Raw genomic sequence first — 5,447 nt, 5'->3', positions numbered from 1 at the left:
TTTTACCGTTTAATGACCGGTTTGTCGGTTTTAAAACTTTAGTCGCAGTTAAAACCAAATGTAAAATATTAAAAATGAATACAAGACTTAAATTAAAGCATAAAGTAAATAACGATAATGAAATTGCGAATAATAAAAGTGCGATAAAATAAACTTGCGATAATTAAAAAGTACGATAATTAAAAGTGCAATTAAATATAAAATAAAGGAAATTAAATATGAAATAAAAGAATTATGCTTATTTAAACTTCCGTAATCATGATGTTTGACGTGTTGATTTTAGTTTTATGCCCATGGGTTAATTATCCTTTGTCCTGGATTATTTAATATGTCCGTCTGGTTTTTGTCCATAACAGTCCATCAGTCATAAATATAAAGTGCGAGTGTCCTCGTCAAATTATCCTTATACCCGAAGTTAAATATTCCAACTAATTGGGGATTTAAACTGTAACAAGATTTTAATACTTTGTTTAATAATTACACCAGGATGTCGACTGAGTGTAACCCAAGGTTTTAATATTTTGTTATCAATTATACCAAATGTCCTTGTACATAATTTCACCCCTGTTTTAATTATTCTAGTGGCTATTAATCCATTCCCGTGTCCGGTTAAATGAACGATTATTCGTACATATAAATACCCCGCCCATCGTGTCCGATTGAGTGTATATGGTAATTTATAGGGACGCCCAATTGTAAATCTTTATATTAATATTAACAAACTATCATTTAGTTAAACAAATATAAAGCCCATTAATAGCCCATAGTCTAATTTCCACAAGTGTCGTTCTTTTGTCCAAACCCCAATTATGGTACAAAGCCCAATTACCCAATTTTAGTAATTAGCCCAACATCATGATTACTTCGTTTTAAATAAGCATAATAATAACTTAGCTACGAGACATTAATGTAAAAAGGTTGAACATAACTTACAATGATTAAAAATAGAGTAGCGTTACACGGACAGAATTTCGACTTACACCTTTACAATATTCGCTAACATACCCTTATTATTAGAATTATAATTAAAATTAAAATTAAAATATAAATTATAAATATAAATATATCGTATGAATGAGGAGAAAAAAGATGATGAAAATGATCAGATTTCGGTTTGCTTTATAGGGAGTTTCAAAACTGGGGGCTCCGCGACTCGCGGCCATTTTGGCCTTCAAACTCCGCGAGTCGCGGAGTTTGAAATTACAGCTCACAACTTTGGAGTCTTTCTCTGCCGACGGTTTTTATTTATAAATATAATATATATATAATTAATATAATTAATTATATATTATATTATATTTATATACATAGTTAACTTGTAATTTTTAGTCCGTTGCGTCGAGCGTTAAGAGTTGACTCTGGTCCCGGTTCCGGATTTTCGAACGTCCTTGCGTACAATTTAATATCTTGTACTTTGCGTTTTGAATCTTGTACTCTTGTAATTTCGAGACGTTTTTTTATCAATAATTGGAACCTTTTTGATTGTCTTTTGTACTTTTGAGCTTTTTGGTCGTTTGCGTCTTCAATTCGTCGAATCTGTCTTTTGTCTTCACCTTTTATTATTTAAACGAATATCACTTGTAAATAGAACAATTGCAACTAAAAGCTTGTCTTTCTTGAGGAATAATGCTATGAAATATATGTTCGTTTTTAGCATTATCACTTTCATACGGCGGGAGTCATTGGTTCAAATCCAATAGTAGGGTCTGTTCAGGGTTCGAAACTCAATGATGGCAACTAAACACGAGGGTTGCGCTCGTTGCGGGACTTAACCCAACACCTTACGGCATGAGCTGACGACAGCCATGCACCACCTGTGTCCGCGTTCCTGAAGGCACCCCTCTCTTTCAAGAGGATTCGCGGCATGTCAAGCCCTGGTAAGGTTCTTCGCTTTGCATCGAATTAAACCACATGCTCCACCGCTTGTTCGGGCCCCCGTCAATTCCTTTGAGTTTCATTCTTGCGAACGTACTCCCCAGGCGGGATACTTAACGCGTTAGCTACAGCACTGCATGGGTCGATACGCACAGCGCCTAGTATCCATCGTTTACGGCTAGGACTACTGGGGTATCTAATCCCATTCGCTCCCCTAGATTTCGTCTCTCAGTGTCAGTGTCGGCCCAGCAGAGTGCTTTCGCCGTTGGTGTTCTTTCCGATCTCTACGCATTTCACCGCTCCACCGGAAATTCCCTCTGCCCCTACCGTACAAGTGAATAGTGAATCATTCTTATTAGATTATTGGGTAGGTACAACCAATCTATTCTAACTAGAAAGCGATAAAAAATAGATAATTTTTCATCATAGTAAAAGCAGGATCTTTCCTTCTAGTCTAGGCTGGGGGAATAAAGAGAAAATTGTTTTCTTACAAAAACTGTTAATGAAATTCTATTCATGTTTGCAAAAACAATGCTATCTTCTTTTTCTGATTATATATTTCTACTATACCGGCCGGAGTAAATAAATAAATAATAAATTCTATCGACTGAGCAAAGGGTCTATCTTTTGTAGATTATGGTTAATGGATATCTTTAGATCATGATTCTATTTAGACTACGATTCCATATCAGAAGAATTCTCAAATTGATTTCTAGGCCAGTTTTAGAGTTATCAACAAAAATCCTTATCCCATATTCCATCTATCTTTCTTTTAAAATGAAAAATTGAATTGATAAACAATTTTTTTATAGTTGATTGTATAGTGTATACTCGCTAAGTAAACAACAAAAAAATAGGCGGTTATTCTATTTTCATCATACAATAATTATTCGATCCTTTTTCTTCTTTGTATCATAATTGAATCAAATCAACTAAGGTTATTCTAAGCTGTAACTTCAATCAAATAAGAATACTTTATTTCGTTGGTAGACTAAGACTATTCCAGTAAGATGGAATCAAATCCGGTTCGCATATTTATTTCTTATTTCTTATCAATTCAATTCCTGTAATGTAAAAAAGAAGAATTTGAATATTGAATTTTTTAATATTGATATAGAATATCTTTTTTTTTATGAATCTGTTTTTATGTTATTTCGTACTGTAGAATTCTTCTGATATGGAATCGTAGTCTAAATAGAATCATGATCTAAAGATATCCATTAACCATAATCTACAAATTTCATAAGTAAATTGCTCCCGGTTGTTCAATCATTTGATAACCAGAGTCATTCTATTTGCTAGGCGAGAGCAAATTAGACGGCACTTAAAGATATGAAACATTTATTTGAATACCTTATGAAATTGACCTAATTATGATACAAAGCTTAGTATCATCCTTAACGGATGACTCTGGTTATCAAATGATTGAACAACCGGGAGCAATTTACTTATGAAATTTGTAGATTATGGTTAATGGATATCTTTAGATCATGATTCTATTTAGACTACGATTCCATATCAGAAGAATTCTACAGTACGAAATAACATAAAAACAGATTCATAAAAAAAAAAAAAAAGATATTCTATATCAATATTAAAAAATTCAATATTCAAATTCTTCTTTTTTATTTAATGTTAGATAGCGATGTGAACCCGCCTACAGTAGTTGAATGTTAGATAGCGATGTGAGAAAATACTGAGAACCATTCATAATGAAGTGTTAGAATAACTTATCCAAGTTCCGTAAATATTGCTACTCCGTTCTTGTTAGACTTCTAACGTTTCATGCTTGATTGGTCAAAGACTTCTAATCTTTGGGGTTTATCCTAATCTTTGGTTTTTCCTATTCGTGGAATAGGTAACAAAGCTACCTTGCCACCCACTGCTACTAAATCACCGCCCCCCAAGTTAAACTGGTGCTTGCTGTTGCACCAGGAGCCGTTGCACCGGGTGCTAAAGCATGGGTGTTTTGTATCCAATAAACCACAGTTTCAAGAAATAATATCTTCTACCAAAACATTCACCGAGGAAGCAGAAGCCATTTTGAAAGAAGCTATTCAGGAACAGAGGGAGCGTTTTATACTTCAGGAACAAGCATCCTAAACAAATTGAGCACCCTTTTCAAAAAAATTTCAATAAAAAAAGGGTACTCAAGCGTTTCGGATCCAAATCATTCCAAATTTCTTTTTTGATATCGAAACCTAAAAACATATCTGGAAAAAAATTGCGTCCAATAGGATTTGAACCTATACTAAAGGTTTAGATGACCTCTGTCCTATCCATTACATTCTTGGGAGAAAACCTTCCCGTATTGGGCACTAATATTTTTTTTAACGTCTAATTAGATCGGGTAATCATTCAAATAAAGAACGGAAGCTCGTTGCTTTTTCTTCCCCTATAATCAAAATGAAATTAATTTAAGCCGTGGGGCCCTATCCATTTATTAATTCGACCCAACTTAAAATTGACTTCGATTTGCTCCCCTTGAATAATTTAAAGAAGGCTTTGTACCGAGCTGGAAAGAATAAAATATTCTCAGAACTCTTAATTGATACGACATGCTATTTTTTCCATTCATTCCCTTTCAGGATCAGTCGTGGTCTTCCAAACTTTACCGATGGTATGGACGAATCCCTCGCTTCATCTAAATGTGTAAAAGATCCTAGCCGCACTTAAAAGCCGAGTACTCTACCGTTGAGTTTGCAACCCAAATAGAAAAAGGGTATGTAGATACAATCAGAATAAACCAAAATTCTTACATCAAAGCATCAATTGAATTATTTATACTTCTGTACCAGTAAGTTCTATTTTGTATGTTTACCTATTAAACTGGTAAGTTCCTATTCATTGATAAGAAAAAGAAAAAACGTGAACGGGGACTGGATTTAATAGTTACCAGAGTAAAACATAGAATTTTTTTTACAAAAAGTATTGCGGAAACAGGATTTGAACCCGTGACCTCAAGGTTATGAGCCTTGCGAGCTACCAAACTACTCTACCCCGCGCCAAAGAGAAGAACTGAAAACTAATAGACAAGCAAGTATTGAATGCGCCCCTCAACCATATCTGTACAAATAGAATAGCCTATTTATACAGAATGGTAAAGGGGCTGTCTATGATCATCGATTTGGTAGATAGAACTGTTGTAGATCAATAGGGAGCCTTTTGTTGTACTTATTTTGTTTTAAAGACAGCCCATAGTTTGGAAATATATTAAAGAGAATGTATTCTTTGGTAGTACCTAGACGAAGGTATTCATTAAAAGCGTACTGAGGATGATATTAAACGAGATTAGGATGAATTATTATCGATTAGATCCGCAAGGATGATACTAAGCTTTGTAATCTGATACAATAGTGGGTCCATCTAAACTTATAAAAATCGAGAATGTATTTTACTATTTACGGAAATCCAAAAGACGATCCAAATGTTAGAAGTCTCGTTTAAATTATTATCATCCTAAGAATTCTTGTCATCTTTCGATTTATAAAACCTTACCTTGGTATCCATTAACAAGCCGTCTAGGTTCTCAGTATTTGTAGATCAATAGGGAGCCTTGCCATATAAATACC

General features: G+C 34.0%; 1 non-coding gene across 1 annotated transcript; it reads right to left on the bottom strand.

Annotated features, from left to right (window-relative positions):
• Nucleotides 1-4,806: 4,806 nt before the first annotated feature.
• Nucleotides 4,807-4,880, bottom strand: TRNAM-CAU (transfer RNA methionine (anticodon CAU)). The gene has a single exon. It is a non-coding gene; the product is annotated as a tRNA-Met (tRNA).
• Between the last annotated feature and the right edge of the window lie 567 nt (nt 4,881-5,447).

The sequence above is a fragment of the Rutidosis leptorrhynchoides genome, chromosome 10, assembly GCF_046630445.1.
Source record: "Rutidosis leptorrhynchoides isolate AG116_Rl617_1_P2 chromosome 10, CSIRO_AGI_Rlap_v1, whole genome shotgun sequence".
Classification (NCBI taxonomy): domain Eukaryota; kingdom Viridiplantae; phylum Streptophyta; class Magnoliopsida; order Asterales; family Asteraceae; genus Rutidosis; species Rutidosis leptorrhynchoides.
Note: the sequence above shows the minus strand (reverse complement) of the source record. Positions and strands in the feature narration are given on the sequence as shown.